Source organism: Choristoneura fumiferana, chromosome 10 (genome assembly GCF_025370935.1).
Source record: "Choristoneura fumiferana chromosome 10, NRCan_CFum_1, whole genome shotgun sequence".
NCBI classification, from domain to species: domain Eukaryota; kingdom Metazoa; phylum Arthropoda; class Insecta; order Lepidoptera; family Tortricidae; genus Choristoneura; species Choristoneura fumiferana.
In genome coordinates this window covers 19171975-19199404 of record NC_133481.1, presented here as the reverse complement: position 1 = coordinate 19199404, position 27430 = coordinate 19171975, and the positions used below count along the sequence as shown (strand labels likewise).

The 27430-nt window shown below is 38.9% G+C and overlaps 1 pseudogene; it reads left to right on the top strand.

The window, feature by feature from the left end:
• Positions 1 to 960: 960 nt before the first annotated feature.
• On the top strand, positions 961 to 25360 carry LOC141432268 (protein peste-like; annotated as a pseudogene).
• Positions 25361 to 27430: the final 2070 nt, after the last annotated feature.

Genomic DNA, 27430 nt, shown 5'->3' with positions numbered 1-27430 from the left:
TACGGAACCCTAAAAAAGGGCATTGACCCAATCAATAGAAAATAATAAGTATAATAACTAATTAGATAATGACTGTTATGCCCGACTAGCAGTAAATATTTATTGATTGATAAAATAATTACCGTGTACAAACAAGAAAAGCGTTTTATTAACCGGGACGCTGAGTTGAAAGTCAGATATTTAGGAAACCAAGGATTGCTTTACATTGCTGCCGAGACTAAACATAGACCCACCTATAGTGGTCAGATTGATTTGAAATTTGGTATACATATGAAAGTTAGATGCCGTGGTGGCCGAGTGGTTTGACCTATGGCCTCTCAAGCAGAGGATCGTGGGTTCAAATCCCGGCTCGCACCTTTAAGTTTTTCGGAATTCATGTGCGAAATTACATTTGAAATTTACCAAAAGCTTCACGGTGAAGGAAAACCTGCACAAACCTGCGAAGCAATTCAATGGTGTGTGTGAAGTTCCCAATCCGCACTGGGCCCGCGTGGGAACTACGGGCAAAGCCCTCTCATTCCGAGAGGAGGCCTGTGCCCAGCTGTGGGACGTATAGGCTGGGATGATGATGAAAGCTGGATAACATGCAAGTGCAGTCAACAAAAAGCAGTGTCAGAAAAAAAACATGTTTTTTTTAACTTAGAAACTTATTTTTAACAGTAAATAAGTCATGATTAGGTCTCGAAATACAATACCGTAAACTGCTTCAACTTTGCCCTCTGGCCCCAACATTGCCTGATTCGATTTAGAGTCGATAACTTAGCACTCTTATAGGTTTTAAACTTTTATCTACACGGGAATTATTTTTACGGAGGATAAAAGTTTAAAAACCTAGAAGGGTGCTAGTTATCGACTCTAAATCGAATCAGGCAATGTTGGGGCCAGAGGGCAAAGTTGAAGCAGTTGACGGTACCTTTTTTTAAGGCAAAGTTCGATATATAATTTTCATTGTTAAACAGGGTGTCGAGATGCGTGGTCGTGCGCCGCGCTGGCGCTGCGTGTTCGCGTGCGTGTGCGGTCTGCTGGCGGTCGCCGGTATCACCATCTCGCTCACCTGGGGACGCGTGTTCGACTCCGTGCTTGCCCGCGTAAGTGTTTTTTGTTACCTCTAGAGCAACACTAAGATGTTGCCTTTCATGAAATCTAAGTTGTTTTCCTTTACCTTTTATTATTTATTATATTATTGTTAGTATTCTGTCCCACTGCTGAGCAAAGGCCTCCCCCCAATACTTCCACTGCTCTCTGTCCCTGCATACAGGGCCAGTCATTAAGAAGAAGTCCAGTTCATCCCGAAAATCGCCGCCTAAATGCCAGGTCGGGGGCGAGTTGGTGGGCAATCCACTCGTGGTTATCTTGCCCAAAGCTCGTCTGGCATGTCGGCAAACATGTGCCAGTGTAGTCCCACTTCAGCTTAGACGCCGATGACCTAGATGAAATTTGGGTCATGGACAGGGCGGTGTTCCGGATCCGATCGACGAGTTTTAAACCTAGCATGCTGCGCTCCATGGCTCGCTGGCAAACCCCGATTTTGAACTTTAGAGCTTACCTTTACTAAATACATATTATAAATGCGAAAGTAACTCTCTCTGTCTGTCTATCTGCTTGTGCCTGTGTATTTGTTACCTCTTTATAAAGCGCTGAATTGATTTAGATGAAATTTGGTATGGACAGTTTCAAACCCTGGAAAGGGCATAGGATAAATTTCATCGTGGAAAATTGCAAAGTTCCGCGGATAGCTTTAGACGAATTCTAGCTATAAATATCATCAGCTCTAACCTCGACAAGTCTAGCACAGGACTTTTATCGTAATGAGAGGGCTTAGGCTGTATAATGTATATGTAGTCATTCACGATGACACGTGCCGTGGTTTTTATTACAATAGCATTAACGTCTAATTGACAAAATACGCGTCTTCATGGATGGCACTAGGTTATAGACAGCGTAGATAGTGGAGTGCCCACGCGGTGCTGAGTATGGATTAGAACTTCGCACACACCATGAACTACTTCTACTCCAAAAATTATATACTTTTTTAACATTTATTGACTTTAATTACGTTTTATAAAGTTGCGTTCGCAAAATTTCGTATCTATGTATCAATCAACTCCACGGAAGAATTCGAGACTTTACATGCTCATCCTATGAAAATATAATAAAAATAATATTAATGAAACCATTTATTTCAGGCAACACGGTCCATAATAAATACCTTGAAGACTAACATAGGACAGGATTTCTTTGCTCACCCGCGCCCTTAAGGGTATCTATCACAAGTCGCGGGTGAGCAAAAAAATTCTTTTAGTTCATTGATATGGACCCCCGCAAAGTAACGCCTGATTCAATAAATTGACTAACATTGGTAACTACATATAATTTTATAAAAAAAACATTTAAAACTAAAACTAATTAGATGATCAAACGGCGCGACTCGCCGCGCTGCGCGGCGTGATATAAGATAACTACTATACTATGTTATAAACAACATCCAGCTATGTATTTAATATGTACCATCAGCAAAATAAGTGGTCTATCAATTTTTAAACAAATTCTTACCAAATTAATATTTCGCTAAAGTCGAACTTTCAAATTGGCAGACACATCATCATCATCATCATCAGCTACTTGTTGCTGGGCACATCCTCTCAGAACAAGACGAGTTCTCAAGTGCGGATTAGGAGCTTCACACGCACCACTAATTGCTTCGCATTGTGCAGGTTTCCTCACGATGTTTTTTTTCCTTACGAAAAGCTCGTGGTAAATTTCAAATGTAATCTGCTTGAGAGAAAATGGCAGACACGTCTAAATTGTTTTATGACATGCAAACACTCAACTTTAGGGTGGTAGACCACGCTACGCCGTTAACAATAGAGTCGTGTTCAGATATTTTTGAACAAAATTTTGCTCACAAGCTTATGAACTCGACTGTACCTACAGCATTTGTTACCAAATCCAAACTTTCACATTTATTGTATTCTACTGTAAAACTCTCTATTGTACACATGAAATTAACAAAAAATAGTACCTATAAGTAAAAAGATGTACAAAGGCGAACTTATCCCTTAAAGGGATCTCTTCCAGTTAACCGTTGAACGATTGATAGGATATCAGAAACAAGAGTAGACGAGTACAATGGAAAGATAAATAAAAATAATCGAAATTTTAATATTAGTACAATACATACACCAAAAACGACGTATTTTTCCTTTAATTTCCAACTGGCCACTTCAAGGTCCGTTTAACCTTAAGTTAACCCTTGACTCAATTTAGCGCGGGTTCCGATCCATTACGTAATAACCAATAAATTGGACAGCTTGTAGTGCCCTTGTAGTCCCTAGGGAGGGTTAAGATCGCGTGTCCTTCAAAGACTAAGTCGACCTCGTATACGTTGTATTTATTTGGCTAGCTTCGTTGAAAAACAGCGCTCCTTGATTATACCTACTAAAGTGGGTCCGTATTTGTAGCCCCAAAAGTATAAGAATATAAACACACGTAAAACCACCCACTTGCTGAGCAGCCCATCTGGTCGCTCGCCCTCTCTCCGGTAAGCTGTAAAAGCCGTCTGGGGCTAACAGCAACAGTCCGTCCGAAAAAAAGTCAAAGGTGTGGTGGCCCAGTGGTTTTCTTAAGCAGAGCATCGTGGGTTAAAATATGCCAGAGATCCAGTTATCTTTGTAATAAATTATATCAAAATTCATCAAGCGATTTTATCTCGCATGCACAGACACAAAAACACGCCCGCACGCACACATACAAGTCATAAATTTTCACATTCATAATACAAAAGAAGTTTGTCCGTTCCTCTGGTGACATTGCCATACGAGTACAGTAACCGGCACCAATATCTGACACAACAAGCGTGCATAAATATCTGTTACGACTCTATTTCTAGGGCCGGAAGGACGCGTCAGATATTTTTGCATGCTCCGCTGTGACAGATATTAATGCTGGTGACTGTACAATGAGGAAAAGCACCCGAATAATATTAGCAATCTGGGTGACATTTGTAAATATAGCTTTTTTGGCTGGCAGTTATAATTTTTTCACTTCTCATGCTCTTAAAATGTAACTTTAGTCTGCATAACGGAATTAAGGCTGCTTTTTATTGTATAGGGATTAACGTATTTTTTTTTAATTTACGGTGGAAACCCTAACAGCCAACACGGTGTTTGTGAATGGAGGATTTTTAGGCGTGGAAATAACTTCAAAATGACAACTGTGCAAAAATATTTAATGAATGATTACGAATATGAATCTATTCAATTGGGTATATTAAGGATTAATTCATTTTATTATGCATTTTCTAATCAGTTTTAAAATAGTTTTCCATTTTTTTAAACTTTTGACTAGATATGCAAGCTTTTAAAGCGTCACTTCGTAAACAATAAATAAAAGAAAAAACCGCGCAACATTTTTTGCTATTTGAATTTTGAACAGATGGCCGTCCATTAGTCGAGCGTAAGTTTTAAAAAAGTACCTAATATTATAATTAAAAAAAAAATGAATTTTTTGTTCCTCGCATTCAAAGTGTGTGTTTAACGCGAGACTAAACAACCAAATGCCACTCGAACTAAGCCACTCTCGCTCTGCTCGGGTGGCTAAACATCTCGTGTCATTATGGCTTGTATTAGTCCCTTGTTAAACAATATACTATTTTTTTGCTTTGTATTAACGTATTTGTTAAGAGGAGAACTGATGGCGTTGTGCCGAAAAGTTCCGAATGGAGACCGCGGATCGGCAAGCGCAGCGTAGGTAATTCAACAACGAGATGGAGTTAGGTATAACTTGGTTAGGCTGCGTTGCCATTAGAGATGTGCCGCGAGGATGCGATGCAAGGAATCTTTTTTTTTTCTTCGGCTGGATGGCAAATAACAAGTGGGTCTCCTGATGGTCACCACCGCCCATAAACATCTGCAACACCAGGGGTATTGCAGGTGCGTTGCCAACCTAGAGGACTAAGATGGGATACCTCAAGTGCCAGTAATTTCACCGGCTTACTCTCCACGCCGAAAAACAACAGTGCAAGCACTGCTGCTTCACGGCAGGATTAGCGAGCAAGATTGTGGTGGCAATCCGGGCGGACCTTGCATAAGGTCCTACCACCTGCAGAATGTGTTCAAACGCTTGTGCTGATCGAGGATAGCGCTTCTATTGGTTCATGACAAACACTCTCTCGCAACATTTCTCGCGGGAAACACAGCCTAAGCCATGGGTTCACTTCCATCCGAAGCAACTGGAGATTTATGGGGAAGGACTATGTCCAACAGTTGTCCGTCTGTCTGTTTGTCAAGACCCTTTTTCTTATGAACGCATGGAGGTGTCAAGCTGAAATTCATATCAAATACTCACGTCTCCATTGAAGCTGTGAGAAAATCTAACTTCTAAGCCAACGCAATCAAAAGATACAGCCGTTTATGCTGCAAATGTTCGACTCTCGCAAAGGAGTCAAAACCTACAGGGTACTTCCCGTGAACTCAGAATCTTGAAATTTGGTACGAAGCAACGTCTTAATAGCACAGATAAAGGAAAAATTGCGAAAAGCTAAATTTAGTTTTAGTTGCATTATACAATAAAAATATTTGTACGGGCCTCGGTGCGCGAGTCCACGGCGCACTTGGCCGGTTTTTTGTAGTATGCGATTTCTTTGTATTTAATATCCTATAGTGGCCGACTCGCACTTGGCCGGTTTTTTGTATATATGCGTTGTAATTAAATAAATTATTTTTCATAATATAAATAGCATTAACATATCCCACGCGGTCCTTCGTGCACGTTGGCCAGGTCCACAAATCTCAAGGTGAAGGGAGCACTTTGGATTACGCGGTAGGGCTTCGCACGTGAGTTCATGGCCAGGCGACACTCCGCCGAACCATCCATTAGCGTGAAACGTGAATGCAATGATACTTACGTCATTTGTCACCATCATCATCATCATCATCATCATCATGTCAGCCGAAAGACGTCCACTGCGGACATAGGCCTCCCCCAAGGCTCTCCACTCAGACCGGTCTTGTGCTTTCCGCATCCACTGCAATCCCGCGATCTTACCAAGTCGTCGCTCCATCTTGTTGGAGGCCTACCGACAGCTCTTCTCCCGGTCCGCAGACGCCATTCGAGAACCTTCCGATCCCATCGGCCATCAGTCCTGCGAGCAATGTGCCCAGCCACTGCCACTTTAGTTTCGCAATTCTTCGGGTTATGTCGGTAACCTTAGTTCTACTGCGGATATCATCATTTCTAATTCTATCCCGCAGAGAAACCCCGAGCATAGTCCTCGATCGTACCTCATTTATACGCGGAAAGTATTAGTACGTGCTGTCGAGTTGTTTGTATGTTTGTTTATACTCTTTTTGTACAAAAAGAAAAAAATAAAAAGGTTACATAAATAAAAGTAAAGTGTTAAGTACAGCTTATCATGGTTATGTTAATTCAATATTAAGGTATGGTCTGATCATTTGGGGTAACTCATCCGACATTAAACGAGCCTTCATATGTCAAAAAAAATGTGTGCGAGCCGTAAGTGGAGTAGGACCTTTAGAACCATGTAGACCCTTGTACAAAGAGCTGAATATACTAACCCTGACAGGGCAGTATGTATTAGAGGTTGGCTTATTTGTAAGGTCAAACCCAGATTTTTATAATAAAGTGTCAGTGAATCCTAGGCTCAGGACCAGAGATTTTGCAAAACTAGCCAAGCCACCACAAAAAAGTGCACTGTATAGCAAAAATTGTTACGCAATGTCAATTAAAATATATAATCGGATACCGTTAATAATTAGACAAATCACGACATTAACAAAATTTAGAAAAGAATTAATAAAATGGTTAAGAGACAAATGTTTTTACAGTGTAAAGGATTTTTTAGAACATAACAATAACTAGGAAACAATTGGTATTGCTTTCTTGATTATGTGATATTTTATTATGACATGAAAATATTTATTCAAATTAATAATATATAATTGTAATTGTTTTTATTATTCTGTGACATGTTTATGTAATTTTAGCTTCACATTTAGTTTAAGGACGATAAATTTTGCATGCTTTAAAATAGCTAAGTGTGTGTTCTATAATACGAATAACTGACATCAATGTAATCCCACGCTTAATGCAAATAAATTCAATTTCATTTCATTTCATTTCATTTCATTTTTTATTTCATTTCAAAAGGCGGACTACCCCTGCAGTAATTATTGTTGTGGTTTTTTTATACATATACATGGACAGATTTCGATGCGCTTTTTTGTGTGAAAGCGAGTTACTTTGTGGTACGCGATTTGAAGCTAGAATGATTTCCAGACATCCCTGGCCATGATAACCATTAACAGCCTTATTCAGAAAAAATCCTTAATTGAGGTTTGATCGGTCTGTTACTTAGAAGACTGATTAAGACTGATTTTTTGACGGTTGTCAAAAAGTATGATTCATAAACGCTTTGCTAGCAGTCTGCTAGTTGTTGAGCTGCTTGATAGACGGATTAGATGCGTTATGTGGGCCACCTTGACAATCAAAGCCCAAAAAATGGCCTCATCGATAATTAAAAAAAATTGACAGCAGTGACAGAAAATTAGCAGGAAAAATAAAACAAAAAGCGAGATGTTTGTTTCCCGCCATTTCCGATCCGCATGTTTATGTTGTGCAAAAAGCCGTAATTATGTTAATCATCCTAATTTTTTTTCATATTTTATTGTTAGTTAAAGTAGCAGTAAATAAATAGCTAATTTAGAGGATTTTTAAATACAAATTCCTGAAAATAAATTTTCCTGATTTTTTTTTAATCTTTGCGTAACCCTGCTTCACTATAAATGTCTTCGGTATGGTTTTTTTGCTCTTGTCAAAGTCAGCTGGTCAAACTTGTGGCGGCCATTTTGTGACTTAGCAAGGAGATAAAGGAGGGTCTACGGTACTCTAACTTTAGCAGAGCCTTGATCGACAGACGATATGAATCATGTTTTTTAGCATCGGGCCTTCAAGGAGCTTCAAGGAGGCTCTAACTTTTTATGAATAAGGCTGTTAGTTAATAACAGCCGTTTGGTACCTGTCGACTAGGCTTGCAATATTCGACCGTTTTCATTATTCGAATATTCGAATCGTAATTCGGAAGTATTCGAATTATTCGAATAATATTCGAATATTTTAGAAAAGTTGAATAAAACATAAAATACTATAAAATCGGCTGTGTTGTCACGTAATAAGTCTCAAAAATCATACCACATTAAAAAAAGCAATTGCAAAAGCGGTGAATTGAAAAATTATACCTTGTGTGCTCATACGTTTTGAAACGTGTGTGTAGGGTTACTATAACACATTTGCTTTATAAAGTAAAAGTATTATTATAATGTTAAATGTGTTATGTTTAAACTTTCGTTCGTGATTTTCACTCTTCAACTGCTACCACAAACGGGACCCATCACGCGAACAACGAGCCAGAACCACCTCGACGCCCTAACCACACCACGGTGGCTTCGGCCACGAGCAGACCGAAGTGTAGGGTATCATGTCTCGAGTGCCGGTACTAGTTGTAATCAAGGGCGGGTAGTTCCAAGGATTTGCACTGCTAAGCAGACATGATACCTTACACATCAGTCCACCAGCGACCACGGCCACCGGAACGTGGTCGAAACGGCGAGGTAACTATCACTCCTTGGCAACGTAACATAACAAGTCCCGAGCGGGGCAGCAGTTAAAAGTAGCCTTTACTAAAAATGTCTACCCTTTTGTTTATTATTATTACAAAGACTTAAGCGTCGTTTCCAATCGACTATATGAAGCCCGTTTTAGGGCCTAGAGATTTGAATGTCTCTCAATATACCATTAGGTCCTGGGCACGATGAGGGCCACTTCTCAGTACCTATTAAAAATTTCCGGAAATTATATTTTAACCACTTTTGTGTTGACTTCGTTGTGTGATGGTGCCGAATCTTGCTGGAAAACCCAATCCTTGCCAGCGAATAGAAACGCAGATAGTGGTTTTAGAACCTTCGGGACGTCGTTCTGATGATAATTCGTGCCTAGACTTTACAAAAAATAGCAGTAGACCCCATTGTTTGTATCCCACCACTTTGAAGAAAAATAGAATTAAATCGAAAAAAATGTTTTTTTCTTACAAGTTCAAATTAAAATTCTAAAACAGCCGAATCAAGCTGCCCGCTGGTTCTTATTTCAAATCTAAGGTTTAAAATGCGTATCAAAACTTCGGAACACACGAAGTATTCATTTATTTAACATTATATTTATTTATTTAACATTAAGGTTTTCAATTTTAGGCGTTCGCGTCATGTCTCGTGTCTTGTTTAATCTTCACACTGTTAATTAGTACTTATACAAATAAATCTTATTAACATAAAATCGAATATCGAATATTCGAATACCATACCCTCAGATATTCGAATACGAAATTTTGCCGAATATTCGAATAATTCGAATATTCGAATATTCGAATTGCAAAGCCCTACTGTCGACTCCGCCGCGTAGAATTCGGTTATCGCTATCCCGCGGGAACTGTGCAATTTTCCGGGATAAAAACTATCCTATATCCTACCCCGGGACTTAAACTATCTGTATAGAATTTCATCTATTTCGGTTCAGCGGTTTAGACGTGATGAAGTAACAAACAAACAGGCTTACCAACTTTCGCAATTATAATATTAGCGGGATACACATTACACATACATCTAAGATATCTTAGCCTAAAGTGCCTTCTTGACAATGGATTTCAATTCTGTGTCAGGAGTATGCATACATGCAATTATGTTGAGAGACGCGCAAATCAATTATTTCAGCGCATCACCTTGACGGTCAATTCCTCAATGAGACCGGGATAAGCCAGGTTGACGGGTCAATCGAAGTGCGCCCGCGCAGCCCAATGACATCCATCGATGATTGATGATGTGCGCAGTAGAGTAACGTTTAATTGACGTCTGTGATCGAGTTTGATCAATTTTGATCAGCGGGTCGTGACACAGCGTGATCACAAAATAGATGGGTACAGAAATCAATCTACATATAAGTACAAGTGCGCTCGAGCAACGCACACATAGACGGTGCTCACGGACACGATATCTCGGACCGGTTGGGACCAGTGCGAGCGCAAGTGCCATCCGCTTGAGACACACGTCTGTGAACTTTTTTGCACAATAAAATATAATAATCGTGCATTTCGCCGATGTCGAAATCGTCGCAAGATATTTCCTGTGACTAATTTGTAATTTGTGATATAACAATGACATTAAATTTAAAATATTTTAGTTATCATTATTTTTATATTTTTCCATTCTTCCTCTTCCATTCTCAACAATAAATCAAACAACTAGATAAAGTGCCACTACAACGATTGTTTTTGTGCATAAGCCATAGTTGACAACCTTAGAGCGACCGCCGAGTGTAGGTATGAAAAGCGAAGTACATACATGAGATTTACATCTGTACCTATCTGTTTTGTGGCATGATTTAAAAATTCTTATGTTTATCTGGTGAAAGACATTGTTATATCTTGTATGGTCACTAGCACCAAATATGACATTTGTATAAGTACGGAAATACTTTATCTTTGCGTAGTATAAAATAAGTAGCGACTTACTTAGCAGGATTATTATACATATACCTGTCATGAAAAATTATCAACTATGGTAAACCATTGGTATTGCACCACCTGTTAAAATGTATTCCTTATTTCTGTCCATTGTTAAGGTTGCCTGGTAGAGATCGCTCTGAAGCGATAAGGCCGCGTATTGCTTACCTTAGAAAATCTCTATGTATATACCTGTGTTTTCAAGTCACTTTCGTGACCTTACAAATGCTGAGTGGATTCCAGTACTTAGATAGTTATTGGAATATTTGTTACTTTCTAGTTGATTATGTCAAATCAAAATAACTAAACAAGCGAAAATTTTACAAAACTTTAAATTACAAATAAAAAATACCCTGGAGATCGCCCACTTGGGGCATCGTCCCCAGGACGGAGGCCGCATTGCCCCTCTGCACCGCCAAACTTAGGCGCTGGGCAAAGAAGGTACCAGCCCTATGGTCTGGTTGATTATGTTAGTTATGAAATAACTGTTTCTTATTCTTATTCTGTACCGCTTTTTTACTGTGTTGGTGTGCAATAAAGAGTTATTGTATTGTATTGTGTTCTATTGTAAACAGCCCCGTGTGGCGTCGGGTTAGAATTACATCTCTCCATTTCTTCCGTGGATGTCGTAAGAGGCGACTGAGGATATAGGATGAGTATGACACACACACACACACACAAACATCACCAAACATTGTGTTTTAAGTTTTGCAGCCTGTCGCCTACAGTATACCCATGCGAAGCCGGGGGCGTCGTGACTAGTTTATAAGACACTTTGTCTCTTATTAGAGAAACAAAGTGTCTTATAAATAGAAACGGCAATATATCGAATCTACCGACCTTGAAATGTCAACATTGCAATACATTTGAATGAAACGCAATGATTGCTTCTCGATTGTTTGCTTTGAATTAAATTTCAACGAAAGCAGTCCATAAATTGACAAGCAAATTCAAATTTATATTAATCATGGCATTGAAATGCTCTCTTTGCTGATTTGCATTTTATCACACGATACAAATTGAAAAGGATCATTTTATTTAATTTTCTAGTTTACCTCAGAGAAGTGGCTCATCACATCATAATCAGCAGTTGGCAGTCAATGTCCACTGTTGGACATAGGCCTCCCACACAAACGTTCAGTTGCTTTGGTTGGAAGCAACCTGCATCCATCGTGAGCCTTTAGCCAGGTCATCCGTCCATTTCATTGGTGAACGTCTTACGCTGCGCTGGCAGATCCGCGGCCTCCATCCAAGAACTTTATAAAAATGGCTTCCATGTTTAAAATTGATTTATTTCCACCACACGTTCGTCTTTAGGTCACTTACATATGTGTATCAATTTACAACCCAATTGTTTCAATGGATATTTTATTTTGCAGCAAGTGGCCCTCACTCCGAACTCCCGAGCATTCCGGGAGTGGCTGGCCCCCTCCGTGCCTCTCTTCATGGACGTCTATCTCTTCAACTGGACCAACTCAGAGCGGTTCCCCGGGGAGAAACCCCACCTGGTTCAACTGGGTAAGTGGAAAGATTTCACAGCACATTAATGAATGCAGCGGTTTGCACGGAGTGGGTGGACGCCTATTGAAAAATAGTAAGACCAACTGCCGACGCCTGCATCCATCATTGCTGGAAATCCTAGCGACGTCATCTATCCACTTAGTAACATCGATGTTGTTAGTTATTAGTGTTCAAGAGCTATTAATTAAATTAAATTTGTTTAACAAATTCTGTTCATTTGTATAATATTTCTTTGCGTTTTGACATGGTTTCTTTTTAAATGGATGATATCGTAAAGAAATTGACTTTTGATGATTTGTAAGATAATTTTCACAAAAGCGTTTTTCTGAGTAGCGAATTTTTACATCGCGATTTTTCACTATCGCAAATTTACTTATTCGTCTTTTTTTCATGTAGTAATTTTTCACGAAGCGTTTTTTAATGTTTGTGTTTATTTTTTTCTCTTATTTTACCAGTAGATTTTTTATCAGTCGCATACCGGGTGTGGCCTGTAATACGAGCAAAAAATTAAAATATAGATCGTCCTCGTCAAACTGAACAACATTAGCTCAGCGACTTTTAAAAATAATGGTTTCTTCAGATTTCCGTTTTTCATACAAATTAAATAGTGTTATCAATGTACGTCATCCTAGAACACAATGACATCGCCTGTCACCCTGCAAACAATAAGCATGTTTGCTTTACATTGCTTCTTTGCATAAACCTGAGCAAAGCCGCGGACGGACAGACAGACATGGCGAAAACTATAAGGGTTCCGTTAAAACTAAGTTTAGTGGTGACACGACAGGAAACCAAAAGGCCTCCACTCACCATGTGTTGCCACACGTAATGTAGGGGAGGGTGGGGAACGCTGGTTGGTAATGGTAACTGGAAGAGGAAACATTGGTAGGCCTGCCACTGGATGGACTAGCGACTTGAGGGTGGATGCAAAGTAACGAGTTGTTATTCATTGTGGCGTTCTAAGGAAACCTTTGTTCAGCAGAGGACGTCTTCCGGCTGAAGATGATATTTTTTTTTTTTTTTTTTATTCGACTGGATGGCAAACGAGCCAGTGGGTCTCCTGATGGTAAGAGATCACCACCGCCCATAAACATGTGCAACGCCAGGGGTATTGCAGATGCGTTGCCAACCTAGAGCCTAAGATGGAATACCTCAGGTGCCAGTAATTTCACCGGCTGTCTTACTCTCCACGCGAAACAACAGTGCACAGTGCAAGCACTGCTGCTTCACGGCAGGATTAGCGAGCAAGATGGTGTAGCAATCCGGGCGGACCTTGCACAAGGTCCTACCACCATGATATTGATCTGATTATTATTTTTTGACCAGGTCCGTATCGCTTCAAGGAGCATCGTCGGCATGTCAACGTGACTTGGCATAACCAGAACGGCTCGTTGCATACCGCACGAAACGGACCTGGCACTTCACCACTCCAGCAACGGCAGCCTTAGCGACAATATCACTATACTCAACATAATAGCTGCTGTAAGTATTCGCGTTAGTGACTTTAAGTAAACGGAGGTGCAAAAACAAGCGAATTCAAGGAGAAATAGGTCATTCAAAGTCAATCAGATGGGTAATCAATTTAAGTTTAGCGTTTTGCAGACCATTTAAATGTTAAACATACATTTGTCTGACATACTGATTTCAATCTGTACCTACTATTAATATTTATAAGATGACATTGAACGAATTTAACACAAAAATGCACCAGCCATAATATGTCAATTATTAAAATCAACCAGTTTAACATTTAATTGTTCGATGCTATCAGTGTTTTAGTGCATATAATTTAGCCAAAAAAATCAAAACTTCAATGTCAAAGTCATTAAAATTTAAACGTCAGTCTTGAAACTTCATGCAATTATTTATGGTTGTACGTAAGTAATTAAATTGATTCGTTATTTATAACAACAGTATACAAATAAAACTAAAATTAAAAACTAGACTTAAAAATAAAAAATATGAATAAAAAATTTGCCCAGATCGCTGCCTATCGGGGTAGGTGGGTTGGTTTCCTAGTTTTTGTTTCATCTCGTTTAAATTTTCGGAAATATTTTTTGCCTAACACAACACACAAAGAAATGTCAGAATTCCACGAAATAAAAAAATATAGGGTTCACACGCCCCATCTCCTATAATATAATATAATACAGGGTGACTCTGAACATGGGGCTTTAAGTTCAAGGTTCAATTCTACTCGCAAAACTAAGCTACTTTGGTTTTGTAACATTTTCAAATAACTTAAATTTAGGTAATTGTATAAAGCACTTTATATAAAAAAAGTAAAACAATTAAACAAAAGCAAATAGTCCTTGCGGAATGCGGAATGTAAAAAAAAACCTGTATTCTAGTCTCTTGTTTCAAATAATATTAATAACACAGATTAAGATAAAAATACAAAAAGATAGCTTAAAATTTTGGTGATCGGGACCAAAGCAAACAAAAGGTTAAAAGTCGATTCAACCAAAAAGAATAATCAAAGAACTCCTTAGATCTGCTTTATCTTCGAATTTAAATAGGACATGATTTGTAGGTCGACGTCGCTTATGAATTAATTAATTTATTTTATTTGCATTTGAAGCAAAAAATGTAAAGCTAAAATTTAGCTTCATTAATTTTGTATATTAAAATACAATTAGAGATTTTATGCGCACATGGAAAATCTGTGGACAATCCCATAGTTGCCAGTTCCAGAATATTCCTCGGAAAGCTTTAAATTTTTGATCCCGTGACTACATCGGATGGCATAACCCGGTAACGAGTTACAATATCTCGTTAAATCTCAGTAAGCCTGTAAGAGGATTAAACGGTTGCGTAACTAAAGAATAGACAACTGTCAGATCAGCTTTTTTATTTCAACTTTCCTAAAGCTCGAAAATACAAACTGAATACATGGATGCACAGAAAAACCAGAAAAAGAGACCAGCGCTGGGAATCGAACCCAGGTCCTCAGCAATCCGTGCTGCGTGCTATAACCCCTACACCACCGCTGGACAGGAATCTAGACACGAATTTTTCCTATGCATACATATCTCAGGTTGGTCAGGTTGGTTGGTTGGTCTCAGGTTCTACTAGTAGAAATAAGCAACCTGAGATATGTATGCATAGGAAAAATTCTTGTCTAGATTTCTGTTATTGTCAAACTGAAATGAGTTTCTATGGGCGTTTACACGAAAAATCAGGTCGATATTATCCGGGCCGGTAAGTGTATTTTCCTCATAGTCAAAATACCACGCACAGGACTTATCAGTTATCACGCTAACACAGACGAGTAATATTTACCTCGACGTTTCGGCAACATAAAAGTGGCCGTGGTCACGAGTAGACTCCAGACCAGACCAGACCGACTGTAATGTTGCCGTAACGTGGAGGTAAATATTACTCGTGTGTTAGCGTGATAAGTCCTGTGCGTGGTATTTTGACTATGAGTGAAAATCACGAAAGTTTAAGACATTATATTTTCCTTCCAGTCAGCAGTCCACAACGCTCGCCACTGGAGCTTCATCGAGCAGAAGACACTGTCCATGGCATTGGCTATGTTCGGCCAGCACATGGCCGTCTCCAAGTTAGCCAGGGAACTGCTCTTCGACGGCTACGACGACGCCATCTTGGACGTGGCAAGAGTTTGCCAGCTAGCACAACGGGGGGCGCGCCGCTGGTCGACAAGTTCGGATTATTTATGATGTATGTATAATGTTCTGAACTTCTATATGTTTTTCACTTTTATTCTCGTATAGTTAGTGTTTATGCTGGATCTACATAACGTTACTTTTTATGCTCTTATGCTTATAGTAAAATCTGTAGCGAAGCTTACCCAAAATTCAATGAACCTCGGGCAAGCCCCACAACACAACACTTATGTGCAATGCACTATAAATGAAACGTATAATTTTGAGATATGATTAATAAAGATTTAATGTAAAAAAAATCAGCCGATGAATAACAGAGTAGTATTAACGGGTCGTCGTATTGTTTTGCCAAAAGATTACCGAAATCATGGAGGCCTTCGTGGGCTTTTAGAATTTTGAAAAATATAGTACAAAATATATATGGAATGGGCAAATAAACTATGCAAGTAGTTTTCGAAATTACAAAATAATTCGCGATACTACACCAAGTAGAGTAGGATCTTATGCGCATAAAATTCTATTACAGTAGAAAAGAGTTCCGAACGTGTTTGCTTAAGACTACGATATAAAATGAAGCGACAAGTTAGAAAAACATAGAATACTTTTAAAAAAAATGTGATACTACTGAAATTTTAAAATAGTTCGCCGTTATAAGCCAAAAAATAAAGTTTTTGGTAAGAAACTCCAAAAGTTTTGTGACAATCTTCACGTGGTCTTTGTTGTTGGTGTGGAGCGGTTCCCTGTCACTGGATGCAGGCAACAATCCCGACACGAAGCGATGACAAATTATGCCCACAATCGTGTGCGGAGCGCAGTACGATGTCACAAAAATCCACACGTAAGGTGGGAGCTGAAAAGATAAAAGAGACTAAGAATTTATTCAAACCATGAGCCTAACAAAACCTAAATTCGCAACAAAACAGGAAAAAACTTACCCGAAACTGGCAAAAACAGATCCGGCTTTTAATAAAAGGGAGGCGACTACGAGCCACCAGCTCGCAGCAGTTGGAGAAACAATCAATTCGCCAGGTTATAATAATAACACTTTAGAACACCATTATATGTGTCACATAAAAGAAATCCCATGAATATTAAACAAAATATTAATCCAAGCACTATTGCCAAAAATCATCCACGGAAAACACATTTGACAAACACAAATTTTCGCGTCCTCTGTTCCACGTTTCCAGGATACCAATTCAACCTTTAAAAAAAAATCAAGAAGTGAACCGCAACTAAAACGACCAAAACGTAAGCAAAAATAGGTTAACCACTCAATTTCAAAAAAGAAGGTTAGATTGCATGCAGCAGATTTATGCTGCAAATCTTCGTCTAAGACCAAGGTAATCAGGTGTCAACAGCCACAAACAAAAAAAGTTTCTACATATTTTTTAATCATTTTTAATTTTGATCAAAATAAAAATCAATTAAAATACATCAGTAAAATTAAAAAAATATATATATAGTAATTCATGAAAAATAAAGGTACAGTAAGTGAACAAGATTGACCAATGAGGGCTATCGTTTTTTTTCGTCACTAGATGGCGCACTGTTGCGTGAGGTTTTTAAGTATGGCGTTCAAAGTCTGTTATTACGAGCGTGAAAAACAAAGTTTAGATTAAAATCATGTTTAATACACCTTAAAATCGTACCATAAAAATATCGAGCATGCCCCTTGTTGCATAGTTCCCGTTTTGTTCGGAAAAAAGGGAGCACAAAGGTTTCCGAAAGACAAAACTGTCTCAAAACACAGACATAATTACCCCGGAACGCATATTTGTCATAATTAATTTCAGGTATTGCAAAATATTCACAAAATTATTCTAATTATAAATAAACCCGCGTTGCTCACCCAAAACTATGAGATTTGACATCTTGAGACCTCACGCTACACTAGCGCCTCTAGTGGTGAATTCATACGCGATAGCCCTCATTGTCTCCACTGTTGCTATTTCATTTCCTCGCAATCGAAGTGAAAAGCAGAGTGTAAAACTAGAGCATTAAATCCATTTCCCCTCGACGTCGAGGCTATATGAACGTCTTTTTTTTTATTCGCAAACGAGCAAGTGGATCTCCTGATGATAAGAGATCACCACCGCCCACAAATGTCTTGGGTAAAATGGCTCGTTTTATGCTCGTGTTGTACAATCTACTATTGCTTGCTTTTTTGCTAGTAACCGTGGACCAAAGCTAAGTCTTTCTCACTCACACGTCTCATGACCAGTCTGCTAGAGCCCTTGATCATGGTAAAGCAATAGTCCACACCGTTACCGCGTCTCTCAAAAGGCGCCATTATAATTTTATTTTACACTGGAAACTGGAAAATGGCGCCCCTTGCCATTCAAAGTCAAAGTCAAAATATTTTTATTCAATTTGCTATATCGCACTTATGAATGTCAAAAAAAAATTACCACCGGTTCGGAAAAAAAACCTCTGTTGAGAAGAATCCGGCAAGAAACTCAACGAGGTATATATTTTTTTAAATAGATTTACAATATAAAATATATAACCAAAAATTGAACCGACAGCAAAAAACCATGAAAATAACTTTCTACCAGTCTGAAGTCGGTGCCTCAGCACGAGACAGCAGGAGTCATTGAAGTCTAATAAATAAGAATGTATGTAGGTGAAGTAGACGACTATAGGTCCACTCCTGCTGGCTCGTGCTGAGGCACCGACTTCAGACTGGTAGAAAATTATTTTCATGGTTTTTTGTAGTCTCTTCAATTTTTTGTAGATTCGCTATTTGAAGTAAGGGATCGTCAATGCGGATCGGAATTATTTCCAAATATCCCTGTCCATCATATAATCATTAATTTTATAATACGAACCTCGCATCTTGCCGTACCACTGACGACGCTTATTATTATTTAATACGAGAATGAGAGGGACGGCACGATACGGATTTTCGAATTTTGTATTAGCCCCCCAGGTCCGGCACTGAATACACATTAGTTTAATTTGGCCATTTGTGCTCGGTATTTTGTAGCTTTGGCTCAGAACGAACAAAATTTAAGTAATGACCCTCATTTGACCCCTGCAGTGTCTCGTCACAAAGACAATTTGAAATGTTCCTGTCCTGCTTATAATAGCAAAGAGTGACAAAGCTAGAACTTTAATCACATGATGCGCACCCGGCCTTAATAACAGTTGTCATATAACATAACGTATAACAATTTACAAAATGGTACCCAAATCAAAGATTATGCCGTCCTAGAGTTTTCTTGAGAAACTTCGTTTTTCTCTTCTTTATTTTTCTCGTCTAGAACTATCTCATGAAAGTTTGTCTCTTAGGAACTAGGTATTCGAAAAGTTCATAAACCACAAATAAGTAATAGGATTTATGTTCTAATGATTTGTAATTTACAAAGACGAAAACAAGCTACGTTTATAACTGTACAAACACAAAAAATTTGGGGCAGTTGAGGTTAAGGCGCACAATCAACATCAAACATTTACATAACACTAAACTAATAACACAAAACTTGTGCCAACACTGTCACGGACAATGTACGACGATATTACCGAATACCTATCAATATTAGACAATGAGGGCTATCGTTTTTTGTCTCACTAGATGGCGCACTGTTGCGTGAGGTTTTTAAGTATGGCTTTGAAAGTCTGTTATTACGGGCGTGAAAACAAAGTTTAGATTAAAATCATATTTAATACACCTTAAAACCGTACCATAAAAAAAAATTGCATGCCACAGTGTTGCATAGTCCCCGTTTTGTTCGGAAAAAAGGGAGTACAAAGGTTTCCGAAAGACAAAACTGTCTCAAAACACAGACATTCATTGCCCCGGAACGCATATTTGCCATAATTAATTTCAGATATTGCAAAATATTCACAAAATTATTCTAATTTTAAATAAACCCGCGTAGCTCAGCCAAAAACTATGAGATTTGACATTTCGGAGACCTCACGCTACACTAGCGCTAGTGGCGAATTCACACGCGATAGCCCTTATTATCAAAAAGTGCGGACTAATGTTTCATTTATGTCTTGGCTGTAAATAATCGCAGGAACACCTACGTCTAGCACATGAGCAGTCGTACAAATTGAATCATGACCATGGCCCAGGGTTTTTAATAATCAATTGGGATGTCCCAATTTTTGAAAACATATAATAAATCGAAAACCGTTCGGAGAAATAGGCTTTGTGAAGCGTTTTCAGAAATCAGATTCCAAAAATGTGATAAACTGAATTAAATCAACAAAATTTAAGTAATGACCCTCATTTGACTCCTGCAGGGTCTCGTCACAAAGGCAGTTATAAAGCAGGTCTACACTCGTAAGCAAATTGACAATTTGAAATGTAAATACAAACAGAAAAACCAGAAAAATAAGACCATCACTGGGAATCGAACCCAGGTCCTCGGTAATCCGTACCGCGTGCTATACCGCTACACCACTGATGACCACATTTTCGAATTTTGTTATAGCCTCCTGTATCGGCGGGTAGCCATTATTTTATTATTTTTTTTCTAACTTAATAGGTGCTTTGGTCTATACCTACTATAACCATATTATTGTAGGTCTGAATAAATATATAAAACATTAAAACAAGATCGTAATATTTCCAGAGAAACAACTCCATAAATACGGACGGCTACATGGAGGTGACGACGGGATTAAGAAGCGGTACTCTTCCCGGTCAGGTTCTACGCTGGAACCATGAGGACCACCTGCCGTTTTACAGTGGAGAGTGTTCTAAGGTACAGTCACACATCGTCAGCAGTCAGGCGTTATTTTTGCTGACTCAGCGCAAACCCCTGGCGACCCGAGCACTGAGCAGCTCATGAGATACAATTTTGATTCAAACAATTTAGTAGCATAGTAAAGTATAGCTTATTGATGTGAATCTCCGCCGACTAACTAAGCTGTCCTTAGCTTATCTCGTACTGGACCCATCCCGGCTGTTGCAAGGCTGCAATTTTCAAAAACCGTCTCTAATCAATGGCACCTCCCATTTTGCAGCTCCATTACCCAAAACTATATCCGCTTGAAGCCGGAACGCGTCACTAATATAATGTATCATCCATATACTAATATTATAAATGCGAAAGTGTGTGTGTTTGTGTATTTGTCCGTCTTTCACGTTGAAACGGAGCGATGGATCGACAAGATTTCTGGCTTGGAGATAGTTTATGGGCCAGAGAGTGACAAAGCCTACTTTTTATCCCGAAAAATGCACAGTTCTCGAGGGAACAGCGCGTGATAACCGAATTCCACCCGGGTGAAGACGCGGGCAAAAGCTAGTATATTTATATAAATCTTTTGTGAAAAATTATGATGGTGAATACCGCATTTAACTCCGTCACTTACTTTAAAAGATAAGCGTACAGGCGACGGAAAGTGACTTTATTATATGTACTATGTAACAAAGAAGTAACATATATGTATAACGTTTTAAACTGTCCTGATTTTCACTCACAGTCAAAATAAACGGGACTTATCACGTTAAAACACACGAGTAATATTCACCTTGACGTCGACGTGATGGGGTGACAAATAAAAATGACCAAGTGCGGGTGGTTCAATTTAGATACGAGTGCCGGTACTTTTTGTGCTCAAGTGCGGTTAGTTAAAAATAATAAATAATAAAAATCTTTATTCAATAAGACAAAATTGCACGAGAGAATGAACAATTACAAAGAAAAGACAGGTTAAACATAGCACAATTAAATAAGTTGAATCCTGACTCACAAACTAGGCAAGGCCCGTATCTTGCAAGTCAGTGTTCGTCACGTATGCGAGCTAATAGAGTAATACTAGGTATAACCAAGTAGCTACTAAGTAAACTGAAACATTTTTATTAAGAAAAGGAAAAAATAATAATTAGTAAAATAATGTGTGTGTGAGTGCGCATGTGAGTGTGTGTGTATGTATCTATGGGTGTCGACGTTTCTGAGTCTAAGGACTCGCGCTACTAGGCAGACTTGACACCCACATTTCAGTCTAGTCGTGACCACGACCCCCGTAAAGTGGTCGTAACGTCGAGTTAAATATTACTCGTGTTTTTAAGCGTGATAAGTCCCGTTTGTAGTATTTTGACTAAAAGAAGTACTTCTTCTTCTCTTTTAAAATATGGCTTTTCTGTCCTAATTAATAGGACAATTTCGCCAGTGTCAAAGTATACTCTCTGTGAGAGGGACGTTGTACGGTGGTTGTAGTTTTTGCAACTTGATAGTAAAATTCCAGAAACCACGTGGACACAACTTGTGCATTAAAAAATGTCAGACACGAGAGAAATATAGAATTTTGTGAAATCGCCGCATAAAACACTATCAAAATTATACTTCAACTAGCCAAAGAAACAGAAATAGCAAAATTAGATATTGTCTACATCCGCCATGTTCGAATGCTACAAATCGAATCCTCCTAAAAGAAGTAACATCTCTCCCTCTCCAGTTGGCAGGCAGCGCTGGAGAGTTCATGCCCCGCGACCTGACGGAGCAGTCCACGCTGTCAGTGTTCGTGCCTGACCTGTGCCGCGTGTTGCGGCTGACGCACCAGCGCAGCGGGCTGATATCAGGCCTTCCGTACCACCGCTACGCCTTCACGCCAGAGGGCTTCGACAATTGTGAGGTTCACGTTTTTTAGAGAGGAATTGCCAGGGCCGGATTTAGAGCTCTGGAGGCCTTGGGGCAACAAAGGAGTGGAGGTAAAGTTAACAATTGTACAAATTACTATAAGTATCTAAAGGTAAAACAGCGAAAAAAAATATCAAAGGAAAAGTTGTTTACTAGTGTTTACTCGTTGGAATTTGAAAAAAGAATTCCGAGGTCTATTGTGGCCTCGGGGATGTAGCTCCGAATGATCTCCCCCAAATCCGGCCCTGGGAATTACGATGAGTCCAACAGGTTTCAACAGTGTTTTAAGTAGAGAAACTGCTGTAATTAGTTGTAATTGACTTCTCTGAACGTAATAGTGGGGCATACAAATGCCTAGTCATCCACATTTTATTTTGTCAAACAAACAACAACTTGTTTCATAACTTGTTTTTTTTGTTTTCTTGTGTTGTGTGGGGTCCACTTTATACTATTCGATGTTATTTTCATTTTTTCCATCTAAGTATTTTATGTGTATCGAATTATGTGTAAATAAAATGTTACATAATCTCTCTCTCATAGTTTACTCTGAACTCTACATCTCAGTTTTTCTCTGGAACTCTTTATAAACAATTTTCTGTAAAATTACCTAATTTTAAGATTAATTTTAGAATCAATTTTCTTTAGAAATAATTGAATATTTTCAAGTTGAATTAAAAATAGATCTTTAAATATATTTTTTAAAAACATAAAACGATTAAAATATAAACGCTGACCAAAATATAAAAACCTGACGCAAGGACAGCACTTCTACTTTTAAATTGCTACATTCTTTTCACTTACTACCTATCTATACGGTAGCTACCTACCAGTTATATTGAGAACGGTGTCGGCGATGTTATTTAAAGGAATATTTTCTAACCCTTCAGACTTTTTCTCTGACAAATACTTATGTAGCGTCCAGATAAACCATTACCCCCCTTAGCCGCAGTCGGTTCCACAGTGTCGAAACATCTGCGCACCGACGCGTGGAACTGCGCGGTGTATTCAAAATTATTTGAATTGCCCAGAAGGCCAGTCGAGAAGCGGAGCGGCATTCCTTCCGGCGACGCGGTCCTGTACAGAGCTCTATCTATAAAGTGAAACTCATAACCTTCCATTTTTCCTAGTCTCATATTTTCATTGTAAATACTTTTCCCTTTTGATATTATTTTTATTATACGTTCGTGTGCCTCTAAATTCTTTTTATTTGACATCGAAGCCTCAGGAGGCGCACCTACTTACTTTTATACATTGTTATTATTTTCCCTTCCAAGGCTATGGATAATCTTCGGCATTTTAACGCACAAAAACACAAAATAACACTTTAAAATACGACGCGCAAACAACGTTAAGCTTTGACAGCAATAACAGATGACATTTGAATTTATTGTTACCAGTGCAACAAATTAGTTCTATTGGTTTTCCGCAATATGGCGAGGTTTTTTATAATTCTGTTCAGCCTTTACTTACCAACTTTACTTTAACCTTTACTTTACTTTTTTGTCTTACAACTCAATTTCTTTCTTACAACTTAACTTTTTTATCAACCCTATGAATGTTTCGCACACACCGCCGTATCCGGGAGAGCATGGTGGCAACATATTGTTCTGCGTAACAAATTAAGCCTAACGGAACTTCTATCGTTCTTCCAGCGTCCTCGACACACCATAACTCGTGCTTCTGCAACGGCGAGTGCATGTGGGGAGGTGTGATGAACGTATCAGCGTGTCGCTTTGGCTCGCCGTCCTTCATCTCACTGCCGCATTTCCTGCACGGCGACCCGGCGCTCAGGGCAGCTGTGACTGGCATGCAGCCTGATGAGGAGAAGCATTCATTCTTTTCTCTGTAGAACCTGTAAGTTTTTGTACTAGCCCCTAGATACCCATCTAAATCATAAAGCGTAGTAGGTCCCAGTTGAACAACCCTCTGCCTACCAAAGATACTTTTCCGGAATATCTTTTTGAAACTTTCAAATTATATTGCTTAGAGCTTACGATATTCAGGGAAAATAGAGGAAAAAATCTCCGGCTTTTCCTACTACTTTTTCACTCTGTACTTTACAAAGGACATCAGTGTCCAATTATAATTATTTTTTATGTCCTTCCCAAAGGAAGGATGTAGGCAAGAGGTTAAAACTGATTCATATACTGGGTGGAAACTTTTAATAATCAACTTCACTATGATTTCCTTGACAAAAGTGTGGGATTTCAACATGACATTAGTAACACAAAGGTTCCATCCAATCCGTTTGATCGACTGTAGAAGGTTAAATTTACCTACTATGGAACATTTGCTGACATGAAGAGTAAAAAAAGTTTGCCGGTCTATCAGCGATATTTACCATTTAAGCAGCAGTGTTTTCTTAAACAAAAATGATTTATTAATTTTTCAGAAACTTGGAGTCCCACTGGAGGTTGGTGGGAGGTTTCAGCTGAACATACTCATAGAGCCAACACCTCATATAGCGTAAGTTTCTTTACATTCATATATAAATGAATTGATTATATCTATTTTGCATTTAGAAGTTTTTTCTTGCTATCTACAAAAATAGTGGCAGCCCAAACTAAAAAAAAAGTCTAGAAATTTCTTAATATCTGACATTTTCCATTACAGATTGTACGAGAACGTGCCGAAAATGCTGTTCCCCATAATGTGGGTGAACCAGAACGTTAGGACAGATGAAAGTATAATAAGCGATCTTCGCTACGCGCGCGCCATATTGGACTGGGCGCGACGGTGTGCGCGTGCACCGCGCTGCTGCTCACGGTCCTTGTTGCCATGGCAACGTGCTGCTGGAGGAAACGCAAATACTCATCGCCCTTAGACATAGGACTTTTAAACGAGAAACCCAAGGATGAGGCAGAGATCAAGCTAAATCCTATGTGATTCAAAATTGAAAGACTGGATGATTTCCAATGTTGCCATATTTAAGTGATAAGATGAACAATGCAAGGTGATTTAGTGACTAAGTGATAGAATTTAGAATCTTGCCAAAATCAGACACTATGTGACTTTAGATTAGGTAGGCAAAGTATTGGTAGGCCTCCTGCAAGGTGGATCTAGTATCTAAAATTGCGGGAAAATATTGGCGCTAGCACAAAACTGATCGTCGTGGAGATTCTTGGGTAAGGCCCAGCAGTGTTTTTCCGACTGATATTATGAGCAAGGAAACCTGCTTTGCACTTGTCGTTCGTTCCGCCTTATTCAACTGGATTTTCTGACAGAAATGTACGAGCAACGTGCACTTACGTGCCTTACCGCCTATACGAGTCAAGTGAACCCGAGCTTTGTTAATTGTGTCATGTGTCTCTCTTATAACGTGATTAAAAATGCGCCTTAAGATCAGGGTCATAAATAACTACAGCAAGAGAAACAATAGGGCTCAAAAGGGTATTCTGCCTTTTCTCAGAATTATGTTTTCCTAAATGTTTCAATTGCCAACTGTTTTTTGTATCCCAACTCCCAAATTACTCCGAAGGCACTTGTCCCACCGCCGATGATGAGCGAGAAGCGAGCAGAGCGAGTAACTAGAAACGAGTGGGCGAGCAGTGAAAAGCGAGTGTTCGAGCACGACGGGCGATTACTCGCTCCACTCGTTCCAGCCGGGCGGTCGCCAAGCTAACAGCGCTGAGCGAGTATCGCTGAGCTAGTTTTATAGCTCAGCGAGTTTTAGAGCTCTTGTCGCTGCGACCAACTATTAATATATATGTTTCTTTTACTCACACAGGATCTTATATCTTTTGTTCGTTTCTTGAGCGAGAAAATAGTCGATAGCCAATCGTTTCCTCGCCGGCGGTGAGACAACTGCCTAAATCCAAAAAAAAACTGGCTGTAATTTTTATGGTTTTGTAGAACACAGTACGTTAGGTTAGGTTTGTTTTATGAAAGATACGAAAAAAATGGTATCAGAGAAAATCGTTAGTTAGAAAATTAAACGGTTTGAACAAATGAAACATTTGGGTATAATATTTAGGCGAAAAGACTTCTGTGTCTTCTGTGTATTGTTTCTGTGTCCTTCTATCATTTCATTGTAGAAATGATAGAAAAATTAGAACAGATAGAAGCCTCGAGAAGGGAAGCCGAGGGAAGGCCGTAAAGCATATTAAACACCGCGTCGTCGCGCCATGTTTTCAACAAAACACGAGTATATCCTTGAATTATAATCACTTAAAACAATTTAAAAAAATGGTCAAGTGCGTGTCAAGCCACGCAGTGTACTGACAACTAACCCCGTATAACATACGACAAATATTCAATAATGAGTTTTGATCGACTGTACCTTACTCAATAACTTGTAAAGTCTATTAAGCTGATAGTTTTCGTTAAAGAAAGAAAAGAAAGAAAGAAAATACATTTTTTCGCAACACAAGACACAACAATAGTATTAAGTACAAATAGACAACACGTAGGAAAGTATGTGTCATTGCGGTTGTGAATCGGACACTGGCTCAGCATAATGCTGAAGCGTTAATAATAAACACCCCAGCGCTGATTTTCAGCCAGCACCGTTGGTGGCACCGTTACATGTTTTTTAAGTAGTTAAAACATTTTGAACTGAGCTCATCCACTTAAGACTGCTGATGACGTTGGTAGAAAAAAACCCTAACGCGACAGTCGCATTCGCTCCGCCTATATCGATTTCGCTCGATCCGCGGCGGTGGTGGTGACGATGGTATTTTTTTTATTGAAATTTTTATCATTATAATTAAACTAAACGTGTTTAGTGAAATGATGAAACGAGTCGACTTTGCGAGTTCGTTTTGTCAAGTCACTGACGCGTAATAGGGATTTTATCAAATCCCTAAACATATCTAGTCAAATGAAAAAACGAGTTGCCCCCTTTCTTCGTTCTCATTTTGTCATTTCACTAAACAGGTTTAGGTTTTTGATTAAATGACTGATTTTTTTCTAGGGAATCCCTTAGATATATGTTTAAATTAATGATTTGGCCATTTCTCTGCGACATACTCATCGATTATGAATTATGAATGACGGTAAACGCTTCGCGACCTTACCCTTTTTTACTGTTGTCGTTTATATTTAATTGTACCAAAGATATTTGTACGAATGTCATGAGTTTTTTTGTATGAATTGTGAAAATATAACCTGAAACCAAT